Source organism: Filicampus tigris, chromosome 1, assembly GCF_054856515.1.
Source record: "Filicampus tigris isolate MCC_2025a chromosome 1, RoL_Ftig_1.0, whole genome shotgun sequence".
In the NCBI taxonomy this organism is placed as follows: domain Eukaryota; kingdom Metazoa; phylum Chordata; class Actinopteri; order Syngnathiformes; family Syngnathidae; genus Filicampus; species Filicampus tigris.
In genome coordinates, this window is record NC_141217.1 from 9,396,960 (window position 1) to 9,419,001 (window position 22,042).

General features: G+C 41.0%; 1 protein-coding gene across 3 annotated transcripts in view; it reads left to right on the forward strand.

The window, feature by feature from the left end:
- Positions 1-22,042, forward strand: part of casz1 (castor zinc finger 1) — a 215,964-nt gene that overhangs the window by 36,190 nt on the left and 157,732 nt on the right. For all 3 annotated transcript variants that reach the window (XM_086051162.1, XM_086051153.1, XM_086051169.1), the window contains one exon: positions 5,309-5,385. The gene's annotated coding sequence lies outside the window, so the exon portion shown is untranslated. The remainder of the gene's footprint in view (positions 1-5,308; positions 5,386-22,042) is intronic.

A 22,042-nucleotide genomic window follows, 5' to 3' on the forward strand; every position in this document is an offset into this window, starting at 1 on the left:
TGTAAAGCAAATACCTTGAGAGAATATGCCACATTCACCTGTGAAGTGCTCCCCTTTTTGCTTTCTGTTAGCGTTTTTGCATCAAGTATCTGTTCCCTGGGTGTGTACATTCTTTTGCAAGCTGTGAGGTCATGTGTGAAAAATGTATTGAAAAACAGTCATGCCATAACGTATCAAAACCTGTTTTTTTACGTAATGATCAAGATCTTCTTGTCTTTTCCAAAATAAGCCCTATCTGAAAAGATGCAATGAATGTACCTTTCTTTTTTTTTTTTTTTTTTACCTCTTGTGCTCTCTGAGGCAAAAGACACTGAAACCAATGTTGGCAGCATTCTTTGGCAGTGACATACACACATACACACACACACGCACGCACGCACACACACACGCCTGCACACTGTTTTACCTTATTTAGCACTTTTTGAACCAGGCTGAAGCATATATCTCCAGACTTTGTGTATCGTGCCAAAACTGCATGCATAAGATACACAATTTTGATTGATTGACCCACCCACTCCCAGAACACATATGCACACACATATACACACCCATAACTTTGCAGATGAACAATCATTTCGTTTGTTGTTTTTTTTCTTTGGTTGAACTTGGGTGGTTTGACTAAATAGGCAAAGATTGAAAAAGTACTGGCATTCTGTCCTTGAGTAAAAATACAATTAATTGTATAAAAATTGACTTCGGTAAGTAAATGTACTCATTCAAATACTTACACAAGTAAAAGTAAAAAAGTACAGGCTCTGAAATGTACTTCGTGAGTAAAAGTAGAAAGTATTTTTACCGGATGTTTCCTCCTCATGTCATATATTTTGAAGGCTATTAAATTTGAAAGGTCGTCGTCACTTAACTCACCATGCAAATAGACCCACCTCTTGAAATCAAGTTTTTATTAATGAACTACGGTTTCATTCAAACAGTGTAAAACTAACGTCATTATCCAGGGCCAAGCTAACGAAAGGGTAATCATTTAGCTTTACCTCGATATGTTTTCTCAAATAAGGCCGTGGCTGGGCGTCAGCCAGCTGCTGACTCATTGATGCTGGCCCGTTCTGCGTCGAGCCCATATTGTTGACAGTTTCAACGTCGACTAACTCCATGTCGACGACCATTTTACTTCTTCTCACCTTCCAATTAAATTATCTTCTGTAGAGGGTAGCATAGCCTCTTCTCAGTGATGTCAAAGCTTGAGATAGGAGCTGGGAAGTCCGGTACCGTTTGTAATCCTTCATATGATTGGCGGAGCCACGAACATTGGTCTAATTTATTTTTTAATTGTCATCCATCATGTAAACAAAAGTAACGACTCTGTTTTAACGATGTATTGAGTAGAAAGTACAGATACTGGTGATAAAATGTAACGGGTAAAAGTAAAAAGTATTCTAAAAAATAAATACTCAGTGAATTAAAAAGTACTGAAAAAAAAAACTACTAACGTAGATTCACAAAGGTTTTGTACTTCCTTACTTCCCATCTCTGTAAATAGGTTATGAAAACATTGACAACAGTTTTCTGATATTATTCCCATTTAAAGTGGAAGTCAAACATATTTTTTTCAAGAATATGTTCCCAGCAGGCCCACTAGTCGAAACATGGCATTCTGATAAATATTGAGTTTGTGGAATAAGTGTTAATCCACTCGATCGTTTTTAGCCATCTCTGGGGGCGGCCATTTTCTCCTCTGTCGACTGAAAATGACATCACAACTGATCACAAGGACCAATCACGGCTGACCTGTTTACTGAATCTGAGATGTGACTGGTCGTTGTGACCAGTTGTGACAAAATGGCCGCGCCCAGAGATGGCTAAAAACGATCGCGAGGATTAACACTTATTCCACAAACTCAATATTTATCAGATTGCCCTCTTTCAACTAGTGGGTTTCCATAGAACGAACATATTCTTGAAAAAAAATGTTTGCATTGACTTTCTCTTTAAGCCCCTCAAAGCGGTCTAATTTCAGTGGGATAAGAAATAGGGCGTTTCAAATATACTGTAATGATGAAAGTATATCACAGGCATGTTCTTTGAACAGTTGGAAACTATTTTAAATATGCCGTCTTCAACAAGTTTGCTATCTAAAGAACATCAACATACAGTAACATTAGCTATGGGAAGTTGACAAACTTCAACATTCACAAACTATAGCAACTCTTATGGGCAGTGTTTTAGTAGTTGTAGTGCGACACTGGATACAAGAGTTCAAGAACATTCAATAAGATTCACCCATCCCATTGTAAACAACATTTTAAAAATAACAATGAATTGAGTGTTTACGTGCTATATTATCGACTGAGAAAATTGAATGTTCATCCCTAATTTGAGTAGTATAAAAAAAAACACCAGTGTTTATATACATGAATATTAGCATCCATCCATCCATATTGCCCCCTCCCTTGCCACTCGGTCCCGCTCATCTGGGGGGATCCTGTGGTGTTTCCAAGCCAGCCAAAAGGCGCAGACACTCCAGAGTTTTCTAGGTCTCCACCAGGGCCTCCTCCCAGTGGGACGAGCCCAGAACATCTGACCTATCCAAATGCCTATGCTACCTTGTGAGGCTCCTCTTAATGAGGAAGAGCAGTGTCTCAACAGTCCTTCCCGGGTGTCAGAGTTTCTCTTCCTTTCTCTATTTGTCTACTTGATTTTGTTCTTTCGGGCACAACCCACAGCTCGTGAATTTAGGTGAGAGTGGCCACGAACCGGTAAATCAAGAGATTTGACTTTTCGGCATAGCTCGTTCTTCCCTTCCTTTCAACCCTGCTGGGATGTAAGGCTCCATATTCATAGACAGAGTAGCTGCACTCGATTGCTCCTGATTTTCGTGCTGGCGCAAGCTTTTATGCGCTTGTTTGGGAACTTGGTTCATCTTTCTGCGCCATGCTGGGTGTTCTGGCTTACCGAGAGCGTTTCCTTTGACATGAACCTGACAATTTGGTGGCTAAAAGTAGGGTTAGCTTTATGTCTGCTGGAACCATCAGGTAGTGTAACACGATTTTGGTGAATTTGAACAAAGTGCAGGCACACAGTTCCACGGACATGTGTGGCAGATGTCATCGTATGTGCCCACTTTAAAGATTTGTGATCTCCCTAACCAAATTTATATCATCAGCCTGTGGATGTCTGCTTACAGTTTCTTCTAAATGTACTTGGCGTGCCTCCACCTGCTGCAGAATACAAGCAAATCAGTTTACTCTTCTCCATTTTCAAGGACTATCAGCAGGCCTCTCATATGCCACATTTAAAGGGAATGAGAGTTGGTGGCGAATGAAGGTGTGGTCACGCCCACAATGGCGCAAATTGCACTTTTATAACCAGTTCACACGAGTCTGCGAAAATACTCAAACATAGTCTAGCCTGCCCCTGTGCAGATTTAAACCGCACCTCACACCATATTTGCACTGGGCAAAACAAAAGAACCCATAGATCTTGTCCCACTGTTCCACGGCCAGTAGAAGAGCTACACTGCTCCTTTTATATCCGAGGTGGGAATGCTTGTGGATGCTCCTCTAAACCCTCTGTGAGCGCTCTATATTGGAAAACACCCTCAGGTCCCCTTCCTCACAAAGGGGGACGGCCACCCCTGCCTGTCAAGCCAGAGGCACTCTACCCGATGTCCATGTAATGTGGCAGAGGCGTATCAACCAAGACAATCCCACAACATCCGGTGCCTGGAGGAACTTTTGCTGGATGCTATTCCTCCCGGGCAGTACCACCAAGGAGCTTGTTAACCACCTCGACGGCCTCAGCCCCAGAGATATGAGTGCCCACCTCAGGGTACTCAGACTATGATTCCTCATTGGAAGGTGTATTGCTATAATTGAGGAGGTCTTTGAAGTATTCTCCCTATCCACCCACAACACCCTGAATTGAGGTCAGCAGCAACCCATCCTCAACACACAATGTTAATGGTGCACTGCTTGCCCCTGCTGAGCTGCCAGATCCCAAACAAATGTTAATATTTTCTAAAACAGACTTTTTCTTTGGACGAAAGGAAGTAAAACACATATTTAGCAATTATAACATGGGAACAAGTGTCACGCAAGTCGAAGCCTCATGGGCATTAAAGAGATCTCTGTGCATTGCCGAGGAGTCTCAGACAGTCCTGCTGCCTCACCTGGGCTTATGTTTACCTCAGATGTTTGGATTAGAGAGCAGCCGGGTGGGACATATGAGACTAATCCATCGTACCTTTATTTTATTCTCAGCAACATCGTTGAGCAACGCCCTTAAGAAATATGAAAAATAGCAGCAGCATCTTGAGGATTTTCCGAAAACAGCATTGGGAAGCCCACATAGTGTGTATGTCGCCTGAAGATTTTTTTGCAGTGTACCTGTGCCTGTTTTATTTTATTCTTGTATTACATTTTTTGTATGTCGCATCAACACCATCACCAAAATCACAATGTGATTTTGTGAAAGAAAGCACCAGATGGGCCAAAATCACCTTTTTTCTTGTGTTATTCGATTGCCACCCAGAAAGTATAATAATAACATATGTAAAAAAAATATACAGTATGGCACACACAGATCAGCCGCTGGTCACAGACAGTTTCATTTACATTTGTGTGGGAATTTTGACATTTGGTACTTAAAATGACTTTTTTCTGTATTTCTGTTATCCCCACACCAATTGCTCAATCACAAAGCATAGTGAGCAACACTGTGAATACAAAGTAGTATCAACTTTTAATAATTAAGGCATTATGATAGTGACTTAATTGAAAATGTTATAAGCAACAGTAATTACTTCATTTGATGAAGACTCATGATCATAGTTATTTAAAACTGGTAATTAGCAGTCAGGGGAATTTCACTTTTTCGCCCTTTTGAGTTTGAACACATACATTTTTATGAATTAGACTATTCAATAAACTAACTAATTATTTTTGTCATTTTTAGCGTGATGCTTTGATGGTATTCTTTAGTTTTGCAAGAACAAAACCGTTTATGTCAATTGACAATGACAAGCATACCAACATCAGAATACATTACTCTGAATATTTTGTTTTGGGATTATTTGTGACTCACACTGTAATGTCAGAAATAATGTTATTGCCAAATAAACTCCCAATCAACTGATATAGTGTGTATGACATGGCATGGCAACATGGGATGGATGCAATCATGATGTGGTAACAGAGATTGAAAAGGTTTTGCCTGGTGTCAATTTTTTGACGGTTCATACTTAACATTGGAACTAATATGTGAGCCTTTTGTGCAATATAAATGCTTTGAAATATCCTGATTTGTAAAAAGCTTTGTTTGATGACATGCCGTGTTTCATGTTTATCAACAGAAATCAGATGGCACCGTGAGGGTTGGGCTGCAGGCTATGAAGACTATGCAGATACACCTTCAGCAGACTGCTCAAAAGTAAGGCAAATCTTTAAATATGAAGTTAACCCAAACATTTTTTTTTCAAGAACATGTTCTATGCAAGCCCACTAGTTTAAACAAAGCATTCTGATTAATATTGCGTTTGTGGCATATGAGTTAAGAAGCAAAATCCTGCTTTTAGCCATTTCAGGGGGTAGCCATTTTGTGACTTCTGTCGACTGAAAATGACATCACAGTTGCGTAGCACTACAACGCCCAGAAGGCGGTCATTTGACTACTTATGCTTTACATTTGACGATGTCACCCCACCATATCACCTGCTATTTTGGCAGGGAATGGCCAATTTATAAATTAAAGTAATCCACTTGTAGCCAGCAGAGTTGTTTGTCAAATGTCACCCAGATTTGTTGTCCAATAGTTGTTGCAAAAAAAGTTGTAAAAAAAACCCTGGGCGTTCTAGGCTCAGATAACGACCAATCATGGCTCATCTTGAGAAAACAGGTGACCTGTGAAATTAATCACAGATGTCTTAATAAGCTATCTGTGATGTTGTACCCCAGCACCCGCCAAAAGTCAGCAGGGATTAGCTCCAGCTCAACCTGCATCCCAAATGTGGACAAGTGATATTCATGGAATATTGATGAATGAATTACCGAATATTTCAGATCAGTGCATGCAGAAGACATATCTACATCCCGATAACAACCCAAAAGTTATATTTGGGTCTAGGGCTGGAAGATTCTGGAAAAAATAATAATCACAATTATTTTGATTGAGATTGAAATCATAATTATGAAAATAATTCTTATTTGATTTCAAAACGTTGTATTTATGCAACCACTAAAACTCAATTACTCAAATCTATTATCATAGCCTCATGCTGATTCATCACTGCATTCATCACACTTTATGCTTGAAGACTTTTGTCCAGTACAAAATTACCTTGTAAACATCATGTGAAATACATGCCTCTTCAATTTTCATTATTCATTTTGATTCTTAAGCATTACCCTTATCTTTTTATCATATTTATTTTATCATATGTCATATTCAGAAGTTTTGGGACTTACTGAGCTAACCTGGGACCTCAGGGATTGTATTTCCTGCCATCTCATATTGCTCCAACCCCATCCGCACCGATTCCAATAACCAAAAGACACTCTTCTCTGTGGTCAACAAACTTCTCAAACCCGGCGACAACATCTCAGCCTCTTTCACCATTGACAAATGCAATTCATTCCTCTCCTTCTATCAATCCAAAATCAACATGCCCTATAGTTCACTATCCACCACTCCCACCCCTTTCCCCTCTTACCTGCCTCTGTCCTTCCTATCACTCCGCCCCTCTCTAAATTCACACCCGTCTCCTCTGCTGAACTGGCCAAAATCATCTCAACAATGAAATCCTCAACCTGCATATTGGATCCAATCCCTTCGTCCTTCGTCAAGCACTGCTTTCCCACCACCTCTCACCTTATCACCAACATTGTTAACTCCTCACTCAAGTTTCCCTCCATCCCCTCCTCACTCAAAGTGGCTGCTGTAACCCCCATCATCAAAAAACCCAGACTCAACCCTGACGTCATGAGTAATTTCCGGCCCATCTCCAACCTCCCCTTCCTGTCCAAAATCATAGAACATGTCATCGCATCCCAAATCAAAGCCCACCTCGACAATAACCAACTCTTCGAACAATTCCGCACACAACACAGCACTGAAACTGCCCTCCTTAAAATCAGCAATGACCTTCTCCTCTCCTCCAACACCAGCCTACTCTCCATCCTCATCCTCCTTGACCTTATCGCCACCTTCAACACCATCAACCGCGCCATCCTACTCTCTCGCCAGCAATCTGTCAACATCACTGACAATGTCCTCACGTGGCTTCACTCATACCTCGCAGACAGGAAACCGTTTATGCACATCAACGACTGCTCCTCCTCCACTGTCCCCCTGTCCCATGGTGTCCCCCAGGGTTCTGTGCTTGGCCCTATTCTCTTCATCCTCTACCTTCTCCCCCTCGGCCAAATTATCCGTCATCACGGTCTCCGCTTCTACTGCTGTGCTGATGACGTCCAACTGTACATCTCCACCAAATCCATCACCCCCACAATCCATTCCACCCTGTCGAACTGTCTTTCCGACATTAAATCCTGGATGCAAATGAACTTTCTTTTGTCAACTGCGCTAAATCTTACCTGTTCATCATTGGTCCAAACTCCCTCACCCAAACAGCCTCCGACTTTAACCTCACCCTTGAAAACTACACCCTGTCCCCCTCCCTCACTCAGTCACTGTCACTGTCGCAACTTTAGTGTCCTTTGTGACAATAATCTCTCTTTCGAGCAACACATCACCCAAATCACCTAAACTGTTTTCTTCCACCTCAGGAACATCTCTCGCCTCCGCCCTTCACTTTCTTACACTGCCGCCCAAACCCTCATCCACGCCTTCATCACCTCCCGCCTTGACGACTGTAATAGCATACACGCCACAACCTCAAAACTCCTTAATAAACTGCAATACATCCAGAACGCTGCCGCCCGCCTTCTCACTCACATCCGCTCCCGTGATCACATCACTGTCGTCCTTAAAAACCTCCACTGGCTCCCCGTTTCAGAGCGCATTCAATTTAAACTCCTCCTACTCACCTATAAAGCCCTTCATAATCAGGCCCCTTTCTACCTCGCCGACCTTCTCCACTCATACACTCCTTCCCGCACCCTCTGCTCCTCAAATGCAAGCTTCCTCGCCATCCCCATGGCCAAACACAAAATCTGGGGGGGACTGAGCCTTCTCTGTTGTCGCCCCCCACCCTCTGGAACTCTATACCACAACACATCCCCAACTGTACTGACCTCCCGTCTTTCAAATCATTTCTCAAAACTCACCTGTTCCGCAATACTTTTAACATCATTTAAACTTTGTTGCTCATTTCTTGCTTTGTTTTTCTTTTCTTGACATTAGTGGGATTTGGAATTTGTGTGTATCTTTTTTATTTGTGTTGTAAAGTGTCTGAGTGCTACGAAAAGCGCTTTCAAATAAAATGTATTATTATTATCTCATTTGTGTAAGTGTGTTCGTAAGACAGTACCGTAAGAATATGCAAAAAGTTTAGCAATCGAAAAAACAATAAAAACAAACTTTTTTTTTCAAATCCAATTCTCTGTCTCTTAGCCAATGAAATGCATTAGAATATACACATGACAGTGAGCCCTGTAGGATGTCATGGAATTTTTTCGAGCCGTAATGCCAGATGCAGACGACCGGGGAAGCTCTGAAATAAGTGACATGTAGTGATACTGTGATATAGACGACACACTTGTGGGCTTTGAACAAGTGGAACCAGTCGCACATGATATATGGTTAAGACATGTGTTTGTAGACAATAAAAATATCGACAGCTTTGTAACAGAATAGAAGATGGTAATTACCACTCGATTTTTAAAAATAAAAAATAATGCTTCTCTTGCACTCACAGTTTATTTGTACATTTTTGATTGAAACAGTGAATAATAAACGCAGGCATGTGTGAAAGCCACGTCTAAGCTCTCAAATTCTTTTGGAATTATGTTTCATCTGTATGATATTAATTATTTTGTAGGTGTTGAATTTCTGGGAAAACTTCAGGTTTTAGAGGGTGATTCAATGGTCGCCCACAGAGCTGGCAGGGCACTTTACCCTTTTTTGCCGGTCCTCTGTCCGCGACCTACGTAACCTTCTGTCCTCATCTCTCTGTCCTTATTTATAAAAATAATCGTTCTCCGACCCCGTCCGTCCTCGTCCTTTTAAATCGCTTATGTCCTTACATGCCGTTGGCCCCCCCGGCCGACCAAAAAAACCCAAAACAAAAACGTCCGTGCACTCATAAACATTATTTAAAGATCATTAGATGGCTAATTTCCTATGCACATCCTCTTACCATCTGGGAGTATCGTGATTGGATTGAATTGTTTACAACTGTTTAACCAAGATAGCATTTAGCTGCCAACACAGCCACGTCGATCACTAGACCGGGGCCTGCCAGGTAACATCACGAGAATATTTAAGATGCTTTATAATGTAATACTGTTGCGTTTTATTGACAAGATTTTGTATTGTAATGCAAATTTTAAGTTTTTATTGAGTAATAAAATAAAGCAAGGTTATTTTAAGAGGAAACAAAGACTTCCTCTTCCGGGTTGTTTAAATGTACGTCGGCGCTGGTAGAGATTTTTACGGTCTAAAGATGTCCCACACAAGGACATACTTTGCATGCAAACGGATAAGGTACTAAATGTGAACGGTTATTTAACAAAATTATATTGCCATCCTCCTTTTTCCTACACCCATTACCAGATACCTGATACCGCCTATGTGACGGACCGGTCCGCCTATCCGACTATGACGGACGCCCATTTTGTTGGCGATAAACAACTGACGGGAACATTTGAAAAAATAGTCGGACTAAGCATAGCCGAAAGCCCATTTTTACCCGTCTATGTAATTGTCTACTTTCGCCACCCACCATTAAAATGTTTCTCCGATTATAACTTTTTAAAGATCAACAGACGCCAAACTCAAAATCACGGTTAAATTTCAATTAATCATCAAGCCCTACTTCGGCCCTTTTGCAGAAGCTAATGCTAATCCATGCAGCCAACACCACTGCAACTCTGCGTAATTTTTGGCTTTCACATAAACTTGCTGTAGCTTGTGAGGAAGAAAAAGCCTATCTGCAATGCCATGGGTGAAGAAATTTAAAGGATCTCACCAAAATATGACTTGTTCTATAATTTCACACTTGATTGGTGGAAAGGTAATACAGACCAGTGTTTCCTAAACGTTATTGAGCCAAGGCACATCACTCAAATATTAAGTAATTTGTAATAAAAAGCACCCCATTAAGAAGAAATTACCAGGTCAGTGACATTTCTTTCAACAAAGCCGAAATGTGGCCTCTTATGCCACGTACTGGTTGTTCTGTTATGGTTTGAACTTGAACCTCTGTTTTGTGGAACAACATAATTGTCTCCAACAACCAGCATGCACCAGTCATGATACCCCAAGGCCTAGATTAATTAAGCTATGAAAACCCATGAGCAGAGAGCATTCAGCAGGTGCCTGTTTGCTTTGCTGTGGGACTTGTTTTTGGCACTGGTGCTCATTATAAATCTATAATGAAGTTAGTTTTATTTTCTTTTTTTTAATACTGTCATTGGCAGTACTCTTGGCTATATTGGCCTATTTAGTATAATATACAGTATAAATTGTGTGCGTGTGTGTTTACTCTTTAACATATAATCAATAATGCCTTGTCAAGCAATTTTTCTGCAAATATTGCTTCCAACTAGGTAGGTTTACTTTTAAAGGGGAATCAACCCAAACATATTTTTTTCAAGAATATGTTCTATGCAGGCCCACTAGTTGAAACAAAGCAATATGATTCATATGAAACAGGAGTTAAGCAGCAAAATCCACCCCTTTTTAGCACTCTCTCGCGGCGGCAATTTTGTCTCTTCTGTCATCTGAAAATGACATCACAGACCCTCAGGGCTCAGAAACGACCAATCACATCTCACCTGTTTTCTGAAGCTGAGCTATGATTAGTCGTTATCGTTATCATCTTTGAGGTGGTGCATTCTCCTTTTTACAGACCAATCATTTATTGAAAAAATATATTTTAAGAGATGTATTTCTCGAAACATGTAATGCTAGATAGCAGAGCTGGGCATTCCGCCATTTTGACGGACCAGTCCATCTATCCCCCTATGACAACCATTTTGTAGGCGATAAACGATAGATGGGAACCTTAAAAAAATTAATGGATTAAGCATAGTCGGAAGTCCATTTATTCCATCTATGTCATCGTCTACCGTCTACCGTCATCGTCTATTTTCGCGGTGAGGCTTCAATGGCCGCAGCAAAGCTTCCGTTTCCTGTTAGCCATGGCTGAGACTTCTGGGTCCTAAAGACCTAAAAGAAGACGCATTTAGTTGAAGTTTGTGTACGGAATCGCAAACAGAAGCCCATTTAAAATGATAGGCAGACCGGCCTATAAGTGATTGCTATATGTTCCGGCCGGACAAAGAGCTGGATAGACGGATGGCAGAAGGATACCGTGGCTGCAGGCAGAAGGCGATAAACGGACCGGGAATTTTTTGTAAAATGTCCAGCTCTGCTAGATTGTCCATATAGTTTGGCGTCTTTATTGGCAACACAGTTATGATTGAGTCAAATTCCAGATCTGTCATACTTTACTTTGGGAGCGATCACGAGCAGTAGGTGGTGCTGCTATAATGATCGGCAGGAGAGACCGTCCAGTGATTCCATGTGCAGTGTGTGAAACGGCAAAAGGCAGAATTTGAACAGGATAGTAGAGGAAGTAGGGAAGGTTTATCAATAGTTTTGGTTCTTTTCCAATGAAGTTCAGTTACTAAAGATTGTAATTTTAATTTTAAAATCTTTGACACCTTTTTGTACGTTTCAAAAAGTGGATGTGTCTTGGCAAATCCAGATGTCTGGTGGCCCTAAACAAACCACTTCAAGGGACATCATCTTCAAACACTTTGTTTGAGAGGTGTAAATTATACTTTGCACTTCAAGTTTTAGCTGTGGTATTCTCGACTCAATACGCTGGAGTGATTCTCACTGCTTTCCTCGACACTTTCCCCCACTGGGCTTCACCCAAGGGAAAGACGCCTTCTACGTGTTGTAATAAGGGTAGCTGATATAATGAAGGTCATTGTAATCTAAGAGCTAATGTGCCAAGGAGTCAAGGAACTGTAGCTTTACTTGCCAGGAAGGCATACATGTGGTGCCCCCGGGGATCAAGCTGATAGGGTTATCTTGGCTAACCTGACTCTAATACAGGCCTTGCTCTGCTGTTTGTGTCGGTGTTGGAACTTAACTTTTCCCAGGGATCCTCTTCATCTGTGGATGGGCATGGGATGAGGCTCCATCCTGGTTAAATCCCATCCCAAGGTGTTTGGCTCTCCTCTCTGTTCACACACTCTGTTTAGAGCGCTGCTCTTCATCTCGGTGACTGTCTGACTTGGAAAACCGACTGCTCTCGATTGAATGTGCTTGACAAAGAAACATTGCATCGCTCTCTGCAGAGGACGGGCTCATAAGAGATGACCTCTAAATCTAATCCTATCCCTCAGGATATGCAAATGTCCTCTGATCAAATTTGATTTGTTTTTTTGTCAGTTCAGGACCCAGCAGTTTGCTTACAACTCTGATACAAGCCAACCCAAAGGATGGTGCTCATATGAAGCGCTGGCATAGATGCCATTTTGATTTCAACTGGCTCCTTGCTTTGCTCTCAAACATAAGACACATGAGATGAATAAATGACAGTGTATAAGTATATTTTAATATTTCATTTTCAAGTTCATGTTTAGATTCTTGTTATTCCGATGGGACAATCAGTGTCTAATTATTGTTGTCCAGCTGTTGTTTCCACAGCGATCACCCTATGATTTGGATTATGTTCACATTTTGTGTTCATACTTGAGATTTCAAAAGACGCCTAATCTATTTGTTTCTGATTTTGATGATGTCACATTTTTTTCCTGACAATCCAAATGGTGGCCATGAGCGCACTGTAAATGCGGACTATCACTTCTTTGTGCATATATCCTTTTCTATGTCAGTGTCTTTGAAACACTTCGAATGGCTTTCCTTGTTTAAAAAACAACTAAAGGGGGGGAAAAAACACTGCAGTGCATACCCAGTCGCTGCGGTCCCATCATTCAAACTTCTGAGCCTCTCTTTGTGGCTTCCTGGAGGAGTACGGTGAGATGATCTCTTTTGTTTCGCATCATTAGTTCCATCTGTTGTGCGAGCAGGCCTGTCTGTTCCGGAGCATGCCGATGTGATGGTCGCTAGGGGCGACTGGAGACGCTACCGTCCTGGTGGCTGGTGGCCTGACCTCAGCCACCAGCATCGCCTTGCCCGTGATCCCTATGACACTCATAGCTGCTTGACTGCTTTAACTTATTGACTAAAAGAGTACGTCTGAGGAAAGCCCACATGCATGTACTTCAAAAAACATGAATTATGGCAAATTCACTTGTTTCAATCAGAGTATTTGTGAGCAAACTAATAGTTTGGTTTTAATCATCAGGAATGTTAATCAACAAATGCATACTCTGCAGATGACATGTTGCCAATAAACATTGTGTCCACTCTGTAGGTCAGATTGTCGTACTATACTTGTCTTCTTGCAGTCAGGAATAAACGATGTGCCTAACAGATGTAGCTTTTTCTCCCAACAAGGAAATATTTTATTCATGATTTACATGAATGATAAATCTTCAGAAAGTCTTAGCGCTGATGGGCATACACAATTTAACATCTGTCGTCTTCAGAATAATTAGTTGCATATTGGAACACGTGGGACTTTTTCCTTTCACTTGATTTGATCTAATTATGTCTTTAAAAGCAAAAGCAAAATATGCGCCATGATGAACAGCAGCAGGAGAACAAATGCTGTGAACAAAAATAGCACATTCTTATTTTTCCCCTATAAAGAGCCAAATCCACGTGCACTCCCTCCCAAGCTAAGACCGAGAAATGTGGCCTTACCTTTTCATTATAATTTGTAATTCTCCTATAAATATTTCCATAATGTCTCCCGTGTGAATTGCTCCGGCCTTATTGCCACAGTGTGGGTTGTACAGCACAAGGGCATCCGTGTGCATGTCAGTGGGGAGATCACAGGATTATTTTCATTGAAGATGGAGCCATCAAAGGTCATAGCCATCTAAATGACCTAACCTTGCAATGTAACACCTGGATGTAAAAGTGGACTCATCCTATCTAGTGGGATGTTCGTAATGTACCTCTAATGTATAAAGTGTGGAAATAAAATAAGAGTTATAGGTTGGCGATAGAGGTTCAGTGGGTTACAGAATACTGTAACGGGAGAGGGTAGAAAGACTGTGTTGGTATCACCCAAGGTGACAGGCTACTGCCAAAGTGCTGATTTGTTGGTTGCGTGATGAAATAAAGTCTGCAGAAAAGGCCAATATTCAGTTTGAATTGATTGTCTGAAAACTCCAGAAGTGAATATGCTTTCATTTTGATAGTATTACTATGGACAAAATGCGTTGCGTCCGCTTCACCTCGCCATTACTTTGCTCCATTAGGGCAAAACCATCTGATTTTATTTTTGCCCAGTCTATTTTCTGTGATAAAATGAAAATCTGAGAGCTTTATTAAGTCTGAGTGACACCTAAAGCTGAGAGCCTGTAGGAAAATAAGTCATGTGGGATCTAGTTTACGTTCATTTCCCCCCTATTTCCAGCTCCTGATCAAATACTGCACTTTCCAGTAGAGGCCTAATGGGAGTGTCAAGTTCCTCTCACTCCATTACCTTTGAAGAGTTCATCTTTTGGTATGTGCGTAGTGCAGCGCAAAGCAGCGAGACTTGTGAACATTGGTGTTCGGCTACATTTAGAACTATACTGAGAGAATTTTATTATTTGTGTTGAATGTTCCAAGACAAGCCATACGCTGATGATCATATATTGTGTGAATTAGGAATGTGCTTCTCCATCACTGGGGCTGATGTCATATATATCTCGATACATTGCTGATGATACTATACGTTCATGATATGGATCAAGTTGCTCCTGATGTGACACGTTTCACTCCAATTATGATGCCAATTACTCCAATTACAGTAAGATATGATGTGATTGTATTTGGCAGACTGCTCCCATTGTAATGACGTTTGAAGCGATGCATTGCGATTCTATCCCAACCATGACACTGATCTTCAAATCGGGCCATCACATCTTGGTCCATGCCCCCACATAGTTTTAAAAAGACACATTTTCTCAGCATTTTGACATTTTAGTGAGTACGCAAACTTGGAGTTTTTAAGGCACGGCTTTTGGACTCTGGCAAGAGTGAAAACTTCATCGTATGTTTATGGATTGGTAAAACTGAACTTTTTTGCTCATCCACTTCAAATTATGTCACAATTACGCGCTATTATTTTAAGGTGAATTTTCACAACTTTGCTTGTTATAATATATGTAATACAAGAATTGATTTTATATACGACTTGTCTTCACTAGGGTTGCGATTAACTCACGCCTTCCCCAACTGACTACTTGTGAGACAATAATAATTATATTATATTGATAATAATGCAATGGCATTGCCGTAAAACACAAAGGACCTGATTTAGTAAAGGTTTGCATGAGCAAAAACAGGCACAAAGTGGACTACGCATGCAGATATCAAGATGGAATCTACTGTACTAACCAGGTGCTCACAGGATTGAGCAAATTACCGTGCAGTTAAATTTGCTTGTTGTGGGAGAAATATATGCACATTGATTAATTTAGCACTGCGCTGGCGGATTTTGCATCTTTAACCCATTAAGGCCCAAAGCACCTGTCGAAACATCTCTCAAAACCCTAAGGGCGATTTTACAATCACCCTCTAAAACCTGAAGTTTTCCTGGAATTTCGACACCTACAGAATAATTGATACATCAGCCCCTGTAGCAGATAGAAACATAATTCCAAAATAATTTGAGAGCTTAGACAGGCGGCTTTGACACAGGCCTGAGTTTATTATTATTTACAGGACCACAAGCGTGTCGTCTATATCACCACCGTCACTATATCACTTATTTCAGAGCTCCCTCGATCCTCTGCGTCCGCCATTACTGCTCGAAAAACTTCCGGAACATCCATCGAGGGTTCACAACACCATCATGTGTAGATTCTGATGCATTTCATTGGTTAAGAGACCGAGAATTGGTTAAAAAAAGAAAATGACATATCTGGTCTCCCGGCTGTAAAGGTAAAAAGACGCAACAAGGCTTACGGCTCTAGTGATAGAAAGGCGTTGATGTGCTCCCGGCCTCAATGGGTTAAATAGCGTGTCTGAAAGGCAGGTGAAAAGCAGCACACTAAGTGGCCCTAGCTTAGTGCTGACAAAATGAGACGTGTAAATCCTTTTTTTAAATGCCAACCAAAACAATCTTGAAATATCGTCTATTCGGCAATGTGGTTTTGGAGCTTCTGAATGATGTACTGCTACCGCACACTGCCCGATGTGGTAGAACTCCACTGCACACTTGCACATTGTGAAGGGGTCTGCCACAACATTTTTCATTCATGTGGCCACGTTGCAACTCGCTGGTATCAGGCCGAAACCTCATAAGTCACAATTTGGTAATATTTTTTTCAAAAATCACTTGCTATTGGTCAGTCCACATGTGCGAGTGTTATTTTTACAAATTATTGAGCAAAGTGTTGAAAATGGCTTGCTGTCTCTGATTAACATTTCATCAATGTAAATGGTTGGACAAACATTCCGGTGTTGGAGTCCTCTGAAAAATACTGATTTTGGAGGTACAAGATTTTGGCCCAACACCAGTGAAATTTAACAGCCACTCAAAATCCGTTGTTGCATCGAGAGCTTCAGAATCAAAATGCCAAACCCGGCTGAAGAACTGGAGGATAAATTCATCAAATTATGGCCTTCACGGCTTTGCTTATTTGATTGTAGTGCCAAGGGGTACTCAAACAAAGAAAGCAAATATCACGCAATAATGGAAATATCATCAGCATCAGCACTTGGTACAACCGGTAAGTACTGCTTTAATTACTGGTATTCATTCAAATCAAGCAGAGTAGATGGAACATGTCATATCTCACCTTGTGGGGTAGCGATTTTGTTTTGCAGTAAAAGTTTCCACAGTATGCATTAGGGCTGGGACGATAAACTTTTGTCCCGATCCGATACGGATCCCGATACTTGGGTTGCGATCCGATACGTATTGCGATACCTAAATATTATAAAAATATATTTGAAAAACTGAGGCAGGTGTTTCCAACGTTTAACTTAAGTGCCATTTGACATTTCAAGTGTCACGATTGAACACAGGAATACAAGATTAAAAAAATTAAAATTATAAATAAAACTCCAATCGCAAAGCTCAATGTTAAGGACCTCAAATGTTCCAAAACTACGTTATAGAATGTGCATATAGCATAACATAACATAACATAACATAACATAACATAACATAACATAACATAACATAACATAACATAAGTATTCTGCCCTCCTTGAGCATACTGAGTACAGTGTGGCAGATAGTGAACAGCCCCTCAAAAAGAGTCCGATGTTGAGGGTTTCAAGCCATTTATTGAACTCCAGTTAAAGTTAACTGTAAAACTAAACACACAGAACAAAGAGAATTACCGTATTTTCAGGGCTATAAGCTGCACCGTTATATAAGCCGCCGCACCCACTCTATTTTTTTATTTTTTTAAAAAGTTTTTTAGAAAATTTTGGGAAGAACCTTAAATAAGCCGCTCCTTTATACAAACCACACTTATCTATGTTGAAAACTTTTATATTTACTGCATTTACAGAACAATTATGAACTGTAAACGTACATGTTTGTACCTGAGCAGATTCTTTCCTAACAGTGCCTTTTAACACTGCAGCAACGTTGCTGATTAAAACGGAACAGAACAAAGACAAGATAAACAGTACTATCGTCATTTCACTGCTGGCTGCCGCTCCAGTTTGTCAGCTAATGTTCACCATCTATTGTTCTACTACATTCTACATATGCACCTGTCTTGTTTTATGCTAATAAAGTCAGCCAATCTAACACACGACGTGCTGCCAACTGTACTAAACCGACAATAGCATTTCACATCGAAACAACAGAGCAGACGCATTCATGTGCACATCAGGGACCTCTAGGAAAATATAGAATCAAAGCATTATAGCACCTAATGCAATAACCTAGTGCATAGCACCCTCAACTGTTGAACTCCTCCACCTGCAGTCACATCCAGTTAATGGGAAATGTATTGTATTGAATTGTACTGTCATTCCGGTTAGAGCGCCCCAAGCAGTGGAAGAAAAATCCACATAATAGCCGCACCAGACTATAAGCCGCATGGCTCAAAACCTAGGAAAAACGTTGCGGCTTATAGTCCGGAAAATACGGTACACATAGTGCACATTCCAACATAAATAACAGTACTTCGTTTCATTTCCTGAATGTAGTTAGCTCATGGCTAATGCCCAATGAAAACAGCATTAGCTCGCTAACGAAAATTGGCATGAAAATCGCGGCACTTGAATCCATCAAACAACGGGCACTTATCCAAAAACGTTGCAGGAAGGCACACAGAGAAGCATCAAAACAATACTCACAGGCATATGCTCTTCCTACGCTGCCAAAAAACAAGTTGTAACTACGAAACTCGATCATGATTTTCTTCTACTCCTCAATGTAACAACACGTATCTTCTTCTACTCCTCAACGTAACAACACGTATCTTCTTTTACTCCTCAATGTAACAACACGTATCTTCTTCTACTCCTCAATGTAACAACATGTATCTCAATACGAGGGCCCACACTGCCCCCAAGTGGTGTACATCTTGAAGAGCACTCCCATCAAATGCACACACACACACACACACACCCACACCCACACACCCCCACACACACACACACACACACACAAACAGGGCAATACATAAGGTAACGAGAGTATCGATACTTCATCAACGTATCGCTACTTGGTATCGGCACAAAAAGTATCGCAATACACTGCACAACGATATTTTTCACAGCCCTAGTATGCATATACAGTACGTACGTGTATTGTAGCATTTTGCTTGTGCTTGATGAAATATATTAATCCACTATACACGTCCATATTTGTGAAATAGTTTTACTTCAAAACAGTATTGCTAGACCTTGAGCTATATGGCATGTTCCATCTACTACAATGCAGTACAATGCAGTACAATGCACTCTGTGTCTTCATTGATATAACATAATCATGTGAATATCTATGTAGAAATATAGTGTATATACATCTGCATATATACTGTATATGTATATGTTTATTGATATTAGTGTGCATTGTATTACCTCTGCATCTTTTGTCTACATTGTGTATAAAATATTTTTTTTATTTTCTGTACCTGAAGTTACCAGGCAAATTCACTCCATGAGGTTTTCAAGGCTGTCCAAGCCCCAGCCAAATGGCAGCGCTGCCAAAAAGCTCCCACCTCGACAAGAGTGGCTTTTAAAAATTTGGCATTTCTTTCACCCCATTTGAAGAAACGACCAACAGTGTTGAATTTGGATGTGAGTATTATAAAATAATATTTAAAAAATATATATATAATATGATATATATATATATATATATATATATATATATATATAAAATAATATAATATAATACAATATACAAAAAATATGTATAAAATGTTATAAAATGTATCTTTGTATTTCATACTGAAAAGCCAAAGCCCTGAAAGTTCTTCCATCAGATAACCATTTATATTAGCCATCATCACAATAACAGTGGCATTGAATACAACCAAAGGTGAGCATTCCTTCCAGGGGGCGGAACGGTCCGTCCCTGCCTCCCGGACAGACGCCCATTTTTGGGACGGTGATGGGGGACGACAAGTTTTAAAAAAGGGACAGACAAAGTAAGATGGATTTGAGTCCCACTAATCGTGTGACGTGGTTGCAAGGCGGGCAAAATTCATCTCAACCTACTTGGCAAAATGGGCAAACGACAAAAATTGCCTCCGAACGCTTCAGACGCGTCACTAGTTACCCAACTGTGCGTCCGTACTTGCATTGGGAACGCCCTGGCGGGAACGCTTTGCGCTCCACATGTTCAGTCTGCACGGAGGGGAGAAGAAAAGGAAGAAGGAGAAGAAGAATTAGACGAAGAAATAGAAGGATAAGAAGAAGGAGTGCTGGTGTTAGACCGCGGGAAAGTTTAAACCTGAATGCCGCATCCGCTTCATACACGCGCATGGGAGAGGGGAGGGCTTTGCTTGGTAGTAGACGACGACTGGCAAAACACGAAAAAGGTTCTGACATCGCACTCAAGTGGCAGACACTGCAAAAGCTAATGCAAACAATATTGCCATCTTGGTAAAGTTCAACAGCTGTAAAAAAAGAAAAAAGAAAGTCAAAACGTACCAGGATAACAAGCTCCTCGCTCACAGTTCTCTAAGCCTGGTCTCTTTTTTTTGGCCGTGTCATATAGCTTGGGATGTCCACAAACCACAACGATAATCCCACACAAGACCCGCCAAGACCATTACAGGACGCTGTGTGTGACGTCGTACTTAACCGTACTGATTGACTGCTGCGAGGCGAAGAGGGAAAAAGGTTCATTTGTTTTAGCTGCGCCGAGTGGACGAATGGGCCGATTTTTGGTGCTTTGCTCTGCGTCACACTGCTCCAAAGGCATCTTCCGCGCCACTCCACACGCAACCGCGCGCACTCACGCTAACTACATTGACTTCAATTGAATCGCGCCGCCAGATTCAGTTGAACATAGCAGCACCGAAACTGCTCCTGCGCGATTTGTTTCTCCACACACGGACTGAGGGTGTTCCAGTCGGCGCTCTGGAGGCGGTGGAGAAACCCGCGAGCCAGTCAGAAACCCGAAGGGCTGACCAATGGAAGAGCTCCCTGGACCGAGTGTCTCCGCCCATCCGTTCATAGACTGACCTCTTTCTTGCCCACTGCATTGACATATAAACAATGACCACTGTTAAATAATGTAGTTACATTTCAACCCTCGACTCGGTCAATTGGTCTCCTTACATACATACAACGTGTGCTGGCAAGCGGTTCGTCAAACCGTTAACTCAGAAGTGGGTGCCCATAAGGTAAGCGGATTGAATAGTAAATTAGCCAGCAAAAAAGAGATTCAAACAAACCTCTGCTGTTAGCATCACTGCCGCGGTGTCATGTACGGCAGCTTTTTAAAAAATTTTCTTTGGTGGGTGGAGGCGGACGTAAGGACGGAAGCGCTTTCAAAAGACGAGGACGGATGGGGTCGGAGGATGATATTTATATTAATAATAACGGAGGGACTAGGACCGAGGTTTACCCAGGTTGTGGACGGAGGACAGAGGACAGACCCACAAAAAAGGGTCAAGTGCCCAGCTGTGAATATAACTATAACATAAATACCGTATTTTCCAGACTATAAGGCGCTACTTTTTTCCTAGGTTTTGAACCATGCAGCTTATAGACCGGTGCGGCTATTCTATTCTATTCTAGGTTAAGCACTAGGGGTTGCATTGGGTGATATGCGAAAGTAGAGCAAAAAAGGACGTTAACTGACTACCTGGCCGTGAAATGAAGATAACATTTCTCTTGGTTCTGTTCCGTTTTAATCAGCAAAGTTGCTGCCGTGTTAAAAGGCACTGTAAGGAAAGAATCTGTTCAGGTACATACAGTGGTACCTCTACTTACAAACGTCTCTTTATACGCCTCATTCGCCCCTCGGGCCATGAGGTGTTCCGATAGTTTGACGTGAATTAGAAATGAGGAAAAGGAAAAAAAGGAGAAAATTGTTTTTTTTGTCCATACAAACAAAGCAAGAGATAATAGAAAAGTATGAAAGGGGGATGTGTTTGCTTGATCTTGCCAAATAATATGACCGTAATGTATCGACAGTTGCCACGTTATTAAATCAGTTCTTTACAAAACTTTTGAGAGAGAACATGAACCAAAGAGGACAGCAATTAAAAGGTAAACGACCATAATTTTTATTCCTTACTCTATTCTTAGTTTTTTTACATTATGCACAACTCTTATTTATTGTGCAATAATCTAATTGTAACATGTATGTATGTATGTATTTTTATGCTTTATTAAACAT